Raw genomic sequence first — 15907 nt, 5'->3', positions numbered from 1 at the left:
GAAAGAAAAGGGAAGGGAAGGTGGTAGAGGTGGAGAGGGGAGGAGAAGAGAAGATGGTCAGGTGTGGAGTGAAGCTGAAGTGAAGAGATCTGAGGCGGGAGAGAAGAGAGTTGGTGTAAATAGCCCATCCGCACAGGGCAGAGGGAGTCAGAGATCATTCGACAGTTTTGATTGAATGTCCAGAGGTGCTTGCATTTTGCTTTCCTCTCTATCATTAAAGTGTTTCTAGTTCTTTCCCTTTGCAGTGACAGAGCTAACTGTCTCTGGGCATCAGGAAGGATGAGATCATGCTTTCTAACACATTGGCTTGCTCTCTGTTTGGGATCCAAAGACAGGACCACTGAAAAAGCATGGAACATATTTTCCTCTTGGGTTACCCAAGTCCAGTAGTCTGGTTTCAGCGGTCAAAAAGCCAGAAAGTAGGCACTGGGAAATGTATCCTTAACTAGACAACAAAACGCAGGCATGGTGCAAAGCAGACGTTCACCACTACAAGAGTAGGGAAGCCTTTCTGTCAGGCTCTCTTTAGCAGAGCATGTTGGGAAAGGGCAGAGTTTGGTTCCCTTTATAATGCAGGTTTTCCACCTCTTAGGAAATGTGTTAGAGGTCAGCAATAGGGTACTAGGTACTGTATAAAGAATCCTATAAGAACAGACTTGGGAGATTGTACAGGCAGGGGACTAGCTAAGTTGTCTTGCTTGAAAAACGTAACTGTATATGGAGGAGATGCTGGTGACCAATATTATTAAGTGCTTTTGAGAAATGGACTTGTGGCTGTTGGTATAATAAACATCCTTCTTTAAGAAATGGATATTGGTCCACAACTTCTCAGCATACAGAAATCCTTAACAAATGGCAAGTCCTGCTGTGTCAGTGCTACTCTCATAAAAATGGTCTTAAGCAACTTATATATTAAAAGATGTTTTTCCCAAGAAAAAAAATAGATAATTTAATGTAGAACTGATCTGAACATTTTTTTAAGCTATATCACACCATGATATCTAAACCACAGGAACTGAAGACTCCCAGAGGGCTGGATATCCTCATGTGAAGCCATAAAGCAATTATAGCATGTGCCATGTTTAATAATACATTCTGTCATGGTGTTCCGCAGTCCATGGACTTGTGAGGCTATCAAAATGTGGTTCTCATTTTATTGCATAAATCTTAGTGGATCCAGAAAACCTTTATTCGTTTATAATCCGTGAACATAAAATACAGCTGGATCGTTGGACTAACTAGGTTGCAGATAGAGTAAATATATATCCATGTATTTTTTGGACTTGGCTTCTCTCCCTAAGAAAAGAAATATATTTTCCAATCAGCATGTTTCTAATTTATATACCAAGGTGTAATTAGGGTCAATAGGCGATACCTGTTTAAATGACCCATATAATCAAAGAAAAAAATAAATTGTCTCATTACTTTTGTGGAGGTTTTGGGCAATACGGGGTGAGGGGGGAGGGGGTTGAAATAAAAGGAAGGTGTAAGCCTGGTTCTGTGCATCAAACTCTGTTGTACTGGTTTATGAATTTGAAAACTCTTTTCCCTTGCAAGGCAAAATGTTAAGTCTCCCCTCTGTTTCTAAAAAATAAAAACCTAGAAAACCTTATATTTAGTCTATCCCTATAATGTAGCTCGAAGTGTCAGAGCCACTGTCTACAACATGACCATAAGTACGGCTGAGTGAATCTTAAAAAGAACTTCTGCAAATAATCAGCCAAAGTTAAAAAGCTCACTTGTCTATGTTCTTCCCCTACCTTTGGTATTTGTTTTCCACAAATATTTCAATAAAATAACTAGTAGGAGTGTTCAGGGACTGCACTGCAAGTGAATGTTGAAGAATCTGAATGGAAAAACAAACTAATTTTTTAGTCACAGCAGAAATCAAATTCAAAGGATTATGCAGCTCATCCAATCAAGAGTACAGTGTTTGAAAATTGAAATCTTGCCACGAAACAGCCACGAAATATTCACAGCATAAATAAATGTAAATACGGTTTGCAGTCAAATCATGATTAGGTAAGAGCAGAAATAGATTGTATCTTTGTGTTCTGTGTTTATACAGTGCCCAGGACAATAGGGTCCTGGTCAATGACTGGGGTCCTAGGTGCCACGGAAATACAAATAATATAATTCAGGACAAATCGTATGTAGTAGTAATGCTATTGTGAGCTGTTATATTTTAATGAGAATTTGGGGTGGCATTCTCAAAGTTATTTAGGTGCCTAACTCCCACTGATATATAATACCTCTGAATTGGGTCTGTGTTGAACCACACTCTAGTATAGGACCTATTATTCTCATTATGGCCAATATCTAACTAATTACATTAGGTGATATACTTTCATAGACCTTGTGAGTGGCAATCTCAAAAAAACCACTGGTCTATCTTAGGTAGTCGTATAATGACTAAAACTGAATCACAAACCTGGCATGTTGCAGAGAGGCACTTCTTGTCGAAGTTTGCACAAAAAGCTATTTGATTACCTTTAATGTCAAGAGACCATAGAAAATACAACACTCCATACTGAGCAGGGATATTATGTTTGAAGCATTTAATAAAAAGACTGTGTAATGGATATAAATATTAAATCATAGTTACAAGTGTGTGTTTTCCAAGTGTGACTAATATGTTGATTGAAGTGTATTGTACTTAAACAAGTACATTAGGGTGCAAGTGAACCCAGTTTTAATGAGGTTCTTCAGGAGAGGTTCACGATTTGTCATGGTGACATTTTCAACAAAAGGCGGTTACATGGTATAGGATTATCTCACACCAGAGAGTTCCCGTTTGTGTAGATAGATGTATACTGCTGATGGGTGAAGTTTTCAAAGTCTGGATAAACAACTAAATGCTTATTTGAAATTTATCAGTCTTCCAAAAATGGTCTGCAAATCTTCTGAGATTTTTTGTGCAGTCAGCTTCAGAAAACAGCAAAAGTGTGGCCTTTCTGGCACTACTCTGACAGTTCTCTTCCACTCCTAGCCGAAGCACAGAGGTGCACAAACAATGAAAAACAAACAGGGGAAAAGAAATAAACCAACCTCTATTCAGCCTCCTAAAAGCTTGCTTCAGGCACAGCTTGAGTTTATGGAGAAGGTTTAGTATGTCATTCCTAATATATTCAACAGGACTGCTGTCTAGTTTTAAATTGGACCATATATTCATATCGTGGACTTGTCAAAGGAGAGTATGATTGCATCTATGTTTATGTCAGCCTGGCTGTGGTAAAGCTAAAAGCCAGTCTCACTGAGCACAAACTGAATTGCCTTTCAAGATAAGGAACCCTCTACCCCTAGACTATGAGCTACTGATGAGAGAAGACAGTGGACAAAATTGGGTCTGAAAGATGTTGGGTGTGAAAGATGAAAGAAGCTCTAGGACATGGGCCAGGTGAAGCTCTACCATAGGACTTCTTCACGTGCCATGTTACAGGGGTGGGAACTGGGAAGGGAGTCTAGAGCTGAGATTTCCCCTTCTTCAGATTTTATCACCCTATTGGAAGGAGTTGGGTGGCTAACAGCAGAAATCCTATAAGTGTGTGGTTTCTGGGAACACACAGACTAGTGCAGAAGTACTGGACCACTGCATAAATGCCTCATCTCTCATACTACAGATGCCATGATTTCCATATGATATTTCCCTTTAGATCTCAGAATATCTGGGAATTAAAGAAAACCATGCCTCCCGTATTCACTCTACATAAAGTCAAATCTTGCATCTCTTCCCATCCCAGCCAGAATCATCTGTAGGAAACGAGAGGCTGAAATTCACATACGACTTTTTAACCAGTAATAGGTTTCCTGTAGGCTGGTCAAAATATGGCCTAGAGTTTACAATCACAATTAGCATTCCTGAACCCAGTGACAAAAACAAACCTTTTGTTACAATGACATTTGTAGTAGTGAAATCCCTTAAAAGAGTTTCAAACAGATCCCAATCTGCTTCAATATTCAAAATATTCTTGAAACCATCTATTTTGGAGGGTAGAGAAGAGAACTGCTCCAAATATCTTTCCATCAATCAGTCCTTAAAAGAAAGATTTATCTCCATTTTAGAGATCGAAGAAGAGAAATGCTAAGCTAGTGAGGATCAAAAGAAGGTGACTAAAACTAAAAGAAGGTGACTAAAAATAAGGTGTCACTTATTTTGAATGGATTTATTAATACAGATATGACAGGCTGGGCAAACTTACCTGAAAAACAATTGAAAACAATTTGTATTGGTGCATTCATGACTCTTTTGAGTTTGCTTTCCATTAATATTCTAGTGAACAAATTGACTGGCAGCAAATTTTGAACAAACATTGCAGTGTATTTGCAGCTAAGAGTATTTCAAGCATTCATGCTAGAAACTTGATTCTAAAAATGATGGTGTTTCAGTCAGGGAACTGAAAAACAAACTAATCTCTGTGTCCAATCAAAAATGATTCAAACAAAACAAAAACAATTTCAAACTATGAACAAAGAACACTGAAAGTATTGGCAACAGTTCATAAGCAATTAAATGAATGAACTATATTTGCTTGGACAACTAAGAAAGAGTGCAGAAATTGTAATCTCTTCAGACAATTCTGAATTGAAAAGCATCAGATGCAAGTAACAAATTACTTTTTCTATTGTGTTATCTTTCCTAAGCTGTTGTCCAAGAGCCTCCTTAGTTATTGGGGCCCCATTGTGCTAGGCACTGTACAAACACTTTTTAAAAAGGCAATTCTAGTTATCTTGATATCTAGGTTAGAAAAGACAACCACAGACAGAGAAAACAGGGTAACATTAATAGAAGACTGTCCTAGCACAGCAAGCCTTAGTTCTAGCTCTCCAGCTGTCTAACTACCATCAGCTGGTAGCACAAACATGGAGAAAGAATCTGAAAGTGAATACACTTATGGTTAGCTGGATTTGTCAGAGTTTGCCTGAACACAGGTTCACGTGGGAGAAAACACAAAGGTGTTGGAGGGAGCAGCTGACTAGTAAGAGTGGAAAACTGGAAATACTCACAGAGCAAAAGCAGCATTTGGTGGGTGGAGCAAGTAGGGCTATATCGTGAAGGTGAAGGTGCTTGTGCTTGATATAGGGAAAGGGGAGTGTCCCACTCTGGCTAGCCCATTAAAGGGAGATGACACAGCCAACTTGCCTCCCCAGGAACAGAAAATGAAGAGGGTCATATGACCCAGTCAGGCCCCTGGAATAGATAAGGGAGTGGTCTGGAATGCAAAGGGAAAAGATTTCTGTAAAGCATTAGAAAGGGGCCTATAGGATCTTATGATATATTAGGAAAGAAAGAGGTATAGGGAGTTACTGAGTTTTTGCAGATGTCTGAGAGAGAATAAGGGAGAGAGAGTTGTAGGAAGTCAGTAGGTCCTGGGGAAGATCCTGAGGGGGGAGAAAAGACTGCAACTACATACGGCTAGGAGTGACCTACCAAGTCAGGAAAGGCCTAGGAGTGGCTTGAGGAAGAATAGGGAAGGACAACATATAAACCTTAAAGAATAAGAACTCTTAATTTGGACTCTGAGCACCTTATTTTGGAACTGTTTGATAATAAGCCAGCCCAAGTAAGGGTGTTACTAGCTATGAGACAGCCTTTGTGAAGTTAATGAGAAGCCCAGAAGAGAGGGAGACTGAGGCAGGGATGCTGTACGGACACCCCATGCTATGAAGGGGTGCTGTGGAGGTAGTGATCCTGCTACAGGGAGACACTTGTAAAGAGGAAGAGACTTAATTTAAGTGACAAGCCAAGAAGATGATTTAGCAACATCTTTTTGAAGCGTGATGTCAAGCACAGACAGAAATAGGTTATAGTAGTCAAGACTAACTGCTGCAAATAGTTTGCTGCATCTAACAAAACATTGTTTGCAAGTGCTATGCCTTGCAAACTTCAGCAATTCCTTTGTAGTATTTCTTACTGTAACAGCTTCCAAGAACATGAATAGGTTTCTCTCAGAAGCTTATTCTTCTTCCACTTTACAACAAATGGCATTGTATCGCAATTAGTAATGTATAGCATTTCTTACAAAATTTGTACTACAACAACCCCCCTCTAACTTGGCTCATTTTTAGATTTGAGTCAATTTATGCCTTCATCTTCAGTTTTGGGTCAACTCTTTTGACTTTTCCATAACTTCCTCCTTTCACCCAAATGAAAGGGGGGAATAAAGAGGCTGAAGTCTTCACTGACTTACTTTCTCCAAAGTCTGAATGTGTTATCTTGAGTTGCTAATCTTCCCCTGCCATGTTACTTATGGCTGCCTATTTTTAAACTGATCATGGGTAATAAGAGAAAGGGTTACCACATCTCCTCCAGACAAACTCCCTTATCTCCTCTGCGTTCTGCTGCAAGAGTAATGAGCTAAAGAGACCCATTAGAAGCTATTTGGAACAAATTAAAGAGAGTTAAATATATCCAGCCACTCAGAGCAGCATGATTCATTCATAAGTAATAGCTAAATCATTGAATAAGGTCCTATTTACATAAATTAATGAAAAGATCACCTTTTACAATGGTATGTAATTTAAAAATAATCACAGGAACAGTCAAAAGGGCAGCAAAGGCCCATCTGGTTCAGCAAGAATTTAAAAGAGTAATCAAAGCAAAAAACATGATGAGTTTGAGAAAACATAGGCAATCCAGGAAAAGGGTCAAGAGCTAATGGAGCTGACAGTGTGGTAATGCTCGTAGTGCAGTGCTAGTAGCTGAAGCTTCAGAGAGATCTTCAAGCATAATTGCATGTAAGCCACACTCCAATGATTTCACTTTGAGAAAGAGGGTAAGGCAAGGGGGGTCATAAAAACACAACAACATCAGAAGAAGAAAGGCAGCATCTCGATCAAATCCACTTACCTCCTCTGTCTTTCCAGTGGAGGAAAATGGAGAGCTGTCCAGAAATGGGAAATTCTCTCAGGTAGAGGAGGCCTTACTGTAGTAATTAGATCACCAAAGAGATGGTTGTGGAAAGATGGAAGAGGCTTAAAATGAGGAACTAGCTCCAGAAAAAAATATATATTGATGAATCCAGGAGGGAAAAAGGGCAGCATCCATACTGGTATCTAACTTATTTTTATGGAAGATTGTGGAGGACAGCTTAGACTTTGAAATGCTAGAAAATGAAAGTAACTCATAAAACAATTTTCTCTTTAAATGACTGAGCACAGCTGTTGACTAAGAGCTTTGTACAAATTCTCTTTTCCATAGTGTGCCAATATGAAACATAGTGCCTGGTATAGCCTCCTTCCTCACAAAGTACAGCAATTCCTGTACTTGAACAGACCAGTGGCCTACCTTGTCTGGTATTCTATTCTGTATAGGTTCTTAAACTGTACTCATCACCATATAGTATATTTGTGCCCTCCAGTAGTGCATTATGTCATAAAATTACCCCTCTGTCACATCCTGCTAGTGCCCTGCACACCTTCCACTTAAACATCAGATGTTGGCTATTGCCAGCTCCATGGCACTGAACTAAATGGAGCATTGTACTGTTTAAGTATGGTGATTCCTCTAACCTGTAAAAGACATACTAGAAAAAGTCCTAAATTGCAGCGCTGCTGTATAGAAAGATTCCTTTTCTACCATCTGCCACTGCTGCTGGTTTAGGGGTGTGGCCAGGTGAATAATTAAGGCCTTTCCCACCCTTTGTTCTATGTACGTACAAGGCAAAAATATTTTTTCAGAGCTGCAGAGATCATGTAATCTTTTACATTATACCAGTTTATAGCTGCATTACTATCACAATAACATAATCCCTTGATTATAGGCACATAGATTGTGGGGTGCTGTCAATTCTGACAATTACATTAAAAAATAAAATTAACCTACAGTTTTTAATGACTTGAAGGTCTAGCTGCCAACATTCAGGCCCACATTTTTCCATTGGCATCGTGCCTCTTTTGCTAGTGATTTGGCCAGTTTAGCCAGGTCACAAACACCAAAAAAGATGAAGTGTAGAAAAGGCTGCCTGCAGAACATTTAGTTCTATCTCTAAGGAAAATCTCTCTCCCATCACTAATGTTCAGATAGCACGCGAGATGGGCTGGCTGAAGGAAGTTCACAGTACTAAAAACCCAGCTCAGAGTGAGACTGCTAAGCTTTTGAAAAAATCTAGTTCACAATGGATGTATTTAGAAGCTTAAGAGAGTTATTAGCATAGTTATTCCTATTTTGTCATATATTACTGCATTAGCATAGGTGCATGATTCATATCCTTGCAATCATCAGTGGTACAGCAATATGTCTAAGCGATAAGTTCATTTAGAAATGAATGAAGCCAATGGGGCCCAAAACACAAACTGCAGGGTCATCTTGAAAAGTCAGCAGGCAAAGAGCTTGTCAACCTGTACATTAGCACATCTGTGTCAAGGACAACAAATTCAAGACTTTTTTAAGTGGGTAAGAAACATCCCTTGGTGATTAGAACAGAAAAGAGCTGGTTTCTCAGTCCATGGATCCATGTAACTGGGTGCAAAAATTAGAAGTCAAAATCCAAAAGAAATACCGGTTACCAGACCCTCCTATACTAGGTTTCCCTTGAAAGATGGTGGACTGAGTAGTTGTTTTCTGGGGTGTATAGTAGGTAGCTACGTATTTGCCAGGAGATGTCAATTCATATTCTCTGTACTACCTCTTTTAATATAGAGGAGTCCCTGCTTGCTGAAAGGGTGGTTGAGGAAACTGCCATTTTGGTTCTGGTCAGATGCAAAATATTACTCACAGTTCTCTCACTTGCTCTCATGGAGGCTCCATTTGTTCATTCCTATTTGTTTGTCTCAATCCAGAGTAATCAAGACTGAATGTTTTCACAATTCATATATTCAGAGGTTTTAAGGCTAGAAAGGACCATTAGGTCATGTAGACTGACCTCCTGTATATCATAGACCATAGACTTTCACCCAGTTACACATGTACTAAGGCCAATAACTTGTATATGGCTAAAATATATCTTAGAGAAAGGCATCTAGTCTTCATATGAAGATATCCAGCAATGATGAATCCATGGTATTCCTTGATAGTTTGTTCCAATGTTATTCACTCTCTGTGTGCCTTATTTCTGTTTTGAATTTGTCTGGCTGTAACTTCCAGCATTCGGTTCATGTTTTTATGTCTTTTTCTGCTAAATTTAAGAGCCCTTTAGTACCTGCTATTTTCTCCCTGTGAACGTACTTTTGCACTGTAATCAAATCACCTCTCAATAATCCTTTTTTGATAAACGAGAGAAGAGCAAACTAAACTACTGTACTGTAGTCTCAGTTTTCCTCTTCTCTGTTGAAATGCTCTGTTTACTCAGTGGGCTTTGTGTACTCATTTCATACGGGGGCATGACGAGGAAGGAGGTGGCCATGGCTCTTGGGCCATTTTATGAGTTGCACAGTTGCAGTGGGGGAGACTCTCTGCAAGCATCTGAAAATTTGGTAGGAGGTGCCTGCAATGCAGTAGCCAATACTGCTTGACTGTCCTAAGTGGTGTTTTAGCTTTTTTAATAAGCATGACTTTTGGCCAGAATATAACAGTGATGTTTCAGGAAACTCAAAGTACACGACCACACACAGCAGAGAGAGCACTGTGGTTTGAGTGTGTAGAACTATGTTGTACAGAGTACACACTGGCTGTTAAGTTTTCAAAAACACTCATCCTTGGCCTAACTGCTCTCATTAATGTAGCTAGGAGCTTAACCCTTGATTTCATGGGAGTCAAGTTAGATACAGCACTGGATACTTTTGAAAATCCCACCTTTGGTTTGCTATGAAAAATGAATGTGACAGGTAAATTACAACTTAGTAGTACAAATGGAATGAGATTCTGCCCTCTGTTGCCTCTCTCTTATGGGGAAAGGTTAAACTTATGCTTCAAACGTCACTTGTTTGGTCAGAATGGAGTGACAATGCTGCATTTCTGGGATGGCTTCGGCTGGAACATGCAAACTGAAACACGGTACCTATTTGCATAGGGCAAGATGCTGTAAACCTGAGCATGCTAAGGGAATGGGGAAGATCCACAATGCGGCTGGAGGCCTGCAAGGTGAATTCCATCGAAGTTAGCTAGAGCTGGTCCTGAGGGGGCTCCTATGTAGTTCAGCTTGCACCAGCCAGCTCTGGGAGTTATTTCAGGGGGTTTTCAGCCCTTCTCAGCCCTCTCGTTGTCTTTGCTGTATACAGACTAACATGGCTACCCCTCTGGAACTTTAGAACATAGTTAGCATCCATGAGGGCACTAGGATGGAGCAGGGATTGATATCCTATATATCACAGACCATTACATTTCATAGTTACCCCTGTATTGAGCCTCCTTAATTTATGTTTGGCTAAAGCATATTGTTCCTTAAGGCGTCCAGCCTTGATTTGAAGACATCAAGAGAGAGAGAATCTGCCTCTTCCCTTGGTAGTTATTCCAGCAGTTAATCAGCCTTGCTGTTAAAAATGTCTTATTTCTAATTTGAATTTGTCTGGCTTCAGCTTCCAACTATTGGTTCTTATGCCTTTCTCTGCTAGATCAAGAGCCCTTCAGTACCTAATATTTTCTCCCCATGAAAGTATTTACACACTTTAATCAAGTCACCTCTGTCTCCTTTTGATAAGCTAAACAGATTGAGCTATTAAAATTTGTCACTATAAGGCCTTTTTTCCCCGAGCCTTTAAATCATTTTTGTGGGTTTTTTTGCGTTCTCTCCAATTTTTCAACATCCTTTTAAAAAAAAAAAAAAAATGTGATCACCAGAAGGATTGGTCTCACCAAAACTATATGCAGAGGTAAAATCATCTCCCTGCTCCTACTCGCTTCTCCTCTGTTTATACAACAAAGGACATTAGCCCTTCTTGCCACAGCATTGCTCTAGGAGCTCATGTCGTTGCTTGTCCACTAGGATCCCTAAATCCTTTCTAGAGTCACTGCGCTCCAGATGGTCTGCATTCCCTGTTCCTAAGTGCAAAACTTAAGATTTTAAAAGACATTTTGTTTGAATGGGCCCAGCTTACCAAGTGATCCAGGTTGCTCTGTACCACTGCTCTCGCTGAGTCCTTATTTACTACTCTGCCAATCTGTGTCATCTGCAAAATATATCAGCAGTGAGTTTTTTGTTATTGACTTCCAGATGATAAAAATATTGGGCCCTGCTTCCCATATGGGCTTGATGCTCCAATGCAGGGCACTCAGAGTCTGTCTTATAGCCTCCGCTTCAGCAAATTCTCAATCGTTAGTGCCACTACAAAGCTATGCATCTGAGAGAATGGATTTTTTGATACTGTGCCATTCTGTAAGCTTAAAGGAGTAATGTCATTTCTTTTTTCCAGAGCAACTTCACATGGAGACTGCCACGTTTAAAGATGGCTTTTTTCAGGTTGTCTTTAGTTACCTGTCAAAACAAAAAGCTACCCAAAATGCCAGCACCCTCTGGGGAGAATGAACTACCCATTTTTAGACAGCATGAGATTTATAACTGTGCCAAGGTGAAGCAAAGTGCTCAAGACATCTTAAATCAGCTCTAGACAAGTGCCAGGCAGCTTTCAAGAGGATTAATGTACAAACCAATGGGAGGTAAATGCTCTAAAATTCTGCTAGAGAAGAATCAAGTATAAACATCATGAGGTACACTTAAAACTTGTCCTACTGTTCAGTGATTAATCCTATTTTAAGTCTTAAGTCCAATTTTTGGACTGAATGACCAAAGCAAAATTCTCCCTGTCCTTCCAGGTTGTATTCAAGGTCTATTTGTAATATCTGAATATTTTCTGTACTGTCTTGTGCTCCTTGTGCAGCAGAATCCACAAATTCTTGCTGTCAGTCAAGGGATATGTTCTGTCTCAGCAGTGAAAGATAGTTATAATTTCCTACCAATAAGAATTCCAGCAAATCAGGATGCTGTTTTGCTCTCAGTCATTATTTATAATAGAGTCTTCAGGGCCAATGTTGTTGCTGGTACCAGTATGGGCAACAGAGGTAATATACTCTAGACCAAAGATTGTGCATATTCATACAGTACTATATAGCAAAGAAGATAATTATTTTTTCTACGTAGTAGTCAAACACAGGTACAGATGGTTAAAAATCTTTCCCTAATATTTTTTATTGATGCCCAGCTATTTTTTTTTGCCAGCAATAGTTCAGTTACAATTTGTTTGTGTTTTATATGCTTTTAGCTTTATAAAGTACAGTTACATCCCTCATATACTTGGATTTAAATAAAAGTATGCTAACTAACTATAAATAATACCTTACTAAAGTGAGGCTAATTAGGACATTGTACAATATTTTAACGTGTCTGTAAACTCTCTTTGGCTACAGTGATTTGAATAAGGGATTATGTTGGGGGCAAATTTACCATTACAGTAACAGCTGCTGTTGTCCATAACAGCCTCGGACAATACAAAAATATTCTCCAATGTATTTTAAAAGATTTCAGACACCATCATCTCAGATCACAATATGATTTTTAAAATCACTGGATCAGAGTAGCTGCCAGCTGACTGTGGATTCTTTATCTGACCACCCTTCACTTAGAGCCACTAGGGAAACTAGAGAATTTCACAAGAATCGTGCTAATTTTTATTGAAAACACTATCATTTGGAAAGCTTCATTTATTAGGTATGATAGGGTAGCAATGTCAACATGCTAGATGCGGTGCACGTATAAGATGATGCCCCTGCCTTGAACAGCTAGGAATCTTTGGGATAGACTGCACCCTTCAGCAAGGCCTTCAGCAAAACGTCTTGTGTAAACTGCACCAGCCCAACAGTAGCCACAGGAAGACTGGGTCACTGAGACCCTGTTGTCCTGTTCTCTTGCCACCATCCCCACCCCACATCAGAAGGGATAGGAATTCGATTCTGGACTAGACCACAGCAAGTTACAACAATCCCTGCATTGGTTCAGCTGTTCAAGCTGGTGCATTGGAATGGCCAGGCACTAGACTTAGTCATTTCTCTGCTCATTTGCTCGGTGAGGGGAGAAAAAACCCTGTGTGCCTGCTATCTAGGCTAGAAGCAAAGGTTTTTTGGTTGTTTTTATTTTCTTATTCATCTATGAGCAACAAATGTAGAAGCCTAGTGCCCCCTCAGTACAAACTCGCCTGTACTCACAACGTCACTGCCACTGTCTGGGGCCTCTTAGCTTATAATTCCATCGAGGAATGTGAAAATGACCTCAGGGCCCATCATAACTCCCTGCTAAGAAGAAATGGAGACCCAGTCTAATTTGAAAGCAAGATATTTCCAAACTAAGGTTTTACATGGAAAACGTAAGGTAAGCTTTATGCTGTAACTGCATTGTACCCTATAGTAAGCCAGGAGGTTGCCTGGACTGTGTTTTGCAGCAATAAAAGGAAATCTTTCATTGATTGTTATTGTTTCCAGTCTCTTAATACTTCTATTGTACGGCAAAAGTAGAAAACAATTAAGTGACCTCTAAGCTATCCAGATCTGTTAATTTAGGGTTAGAGAATGTTTTTGTCACCCGTCCTTTGTAAAAGGTGAGGTATATTTGTGACTCCAGGACTAGATCAGAAAGAATCAAATTGCAACTCAAAGAATCTGATCCCGAGCTTCCCCTACTTACTTCAGGGAAGAAGTAACCTGCGCCAGCCACATACTCAGTATTGCCTACCCCAAAGTATGAATCAGGTCCCGAAAAATCATGAGTTTTGGCTTAACACCACAAGATATTTTTTTTTAAATCAGGTTCTTTTTATTTGCCTTCTGAGCTTTAGAGTGTACCACTTGGTTCATATTTTCAGACTTTCCTCTGCAACGTGAGAGCTAGAGAATTCCTTGTAGTTCGGAATGAAAGCTGACAGTCTCACCTAATCACTTCTCTGTGAGCTGGGACTCTAGGTAAAATACCTAATGTCATTGTAAGTCTCATGATAACATTGTGATCGTTAAGAACCCTGTATACCTTGTGAAGTTTACTTCACCCTGCAGTGGCTCAGCTGTACTGGCTGGCTTGTGGGAGACCAGGGGCAGAGTCAAAACTCCATCCATTCCCCAACTTGTATGGGTAGGTGAATAAAAGCCCAATGGAGGCTGATCTCAGCGGGGTGCTGTGACCTGCAATAAGAAAGCCCTGTGCAGGGCAGGAAGAGAGTGCCTCATGCTCCTGCTTTAAATCTAGTGCCTTTAATGACAACCACAATTTCTACAAATCTAACACCCTGCTCATTATTTACAGGGTGAGTCCTGAGTGAAGATGAGCTCTTATAAAGTGAATATCTTCTACACCAGTTTAGGACTAAGACTTTTCTATTGCCTTCCTCTGTTTCTCCTCCTGCATAACTCTAAATCTGGAAGTCTGTCTACACAAAAGCTCTTAAGCGATCCCAGTCAGCTATCTGCTGTAACATCCTGTCCCCTGATATAAAACTCGCATTGAATTTCATGCGGCCAGGATTTCTCCCCTGTATTTTACAAATGTCTATGGATTTTTAAACTAATAAAACAAAGCTATATATATATATATATATATATATATACATAAGAGTAACAAAGACAAGCAACAAACTATCAAATTCTTCCCAAAAACAAAATCCTGGGGGGCCCTGTTCTCCTCAACACCTCCCTAGTGATCTCATTTACGTGTGCCTTTCACTTACACATCTTTCTCTTTAGATAAGACACAAATGCATCCCCTAGGACATGAGATTCCTCAATCTTTTCATTAATCCTAAAACAAGATGTGCATATGAACCAATTTCAGCCAGGGTATCACTAATCTCTTAACAGTGGGACACAAAAGCTTTTCAGCCTCCTGAAGGATCAATCTCTTTGAACATCCATGGACAGTTGCAGTCCTGTGTCTTGATGAAAAGTCAGGTAACAAATGTAGTTCTGATTCAGCTAATGATTTATGATCCTTACATTTCTATGATACGTATGTGAAAATTTCTAATGCAGTAGAACTGCAGAGTCACGAAGACTTCGGGAATGGAGGTTGTTCATAACTCTGAAATGTTTGTAACTGAACAAACATTATGGCTGCTCTTTCAAAAGTTTACAAATGAACATCAACTTAATATAGCTTTGAAACACTACTGTACAGAAGAAAAATGCTGCTTTTCCTTTATTTTTTTTTAGTAGTTTATGTTTAACGCAGTACTGTACTGTTTGCTTTTTTTTCCTCTCTCTCTGCTGCTGCCTGATTTTGTGCTTCTGATTCCAAATGAGGTGTATGGTTAACTGGTCAGTTCGTAACTCTGAGGTTCTACTGTATTTCAATTACTCCAATTTATTTCACTATTATCACTCATCAAAGCAAACGTTTAACTTTTATCACCAACTTTTTGAAAGACTGTTATGCACAAGTAGGATCAGACTTTGAGACCTAGTGAGAGAGGGATGCAAGTTTTAATATTGTAAAAAATACAGGATACGGTTCTGTGTTCTAGGAGGAAACATGGATTGTTCACTTTCCCTAATTAAAATCATTCTTTAAGATTGCACAGGTAACCCTCTGATATTTAAACCTTTTTCAGAAATAATCCCTGCCCTTTCAATCCTTCCAGTAAAGGGACATGCCTCCACTTTTATGTTAGCCTTCTTTCAAGTAGATCAATGGCGGGTTAATTTGGGCAACACATGGATCATGTTTGCAGTTTTCCAACCATCATTACTGCACTATGGAAAAGTCAACTCATTGGTGCAACTAGACAACTTTGAAAGGTGCCATTCCTAGAATGCCCTAATATATGAAGTGAGTCAGAAGATCCAAGAAAGAGCCAGTTGTGAAAGACCATTTCCATTATTATACAGTTCAACACTGGAAAGCAGTGAGTCACTTTTTGTCTGATGAGCTTTTAATCATCTGGCTATTTAAATACAGTACATTGACTTTACATTAATTATCCCTTTATAAGGTTTTATTGCTCCACCTTGTGGTCTGAAAAAAGTTTTGGTCTGTTACATTGCACTATAGAATATGAG

At 39.4% G+C, this 15907-nt stretch overlaps 1 protein-coding gene across 1 annotated transcript in view; it reads right to left on the bottom strand.

Annotated features, from left to right (window-relative positions):
- The window catches only part of SLC6A2 (solute carrier family 6 member 2), a 102883-nt gene that overhangs the window by 74906 nt on the left and 12070 nt on the right, over positions 1-15907 (bottom strand). The gene's annotated exons all lie outside the window — the stretch shown is intronic.

This window comes from Emydura macquarii, unplaced genomic scaffold, assembly GCF_026122565.2.
Source record: "Emydura macquarii macquarii isolate MOO-44397 ecotype Brisbane River unplaced genomic scaffold, CSIRO-AGI_Emac_v2 contig_295, whole genome shotgun sequence".
Taxonomy (NCBI): Eukaryota; Metazoa; Chordata; order Testudines; family Chelidae; genus Emydura; species Emydura macquarii.
Note: the sequence above shows the minus strand (reverse complement) of the source record. Positions and strands in the feature narration are given on the sequence as shown.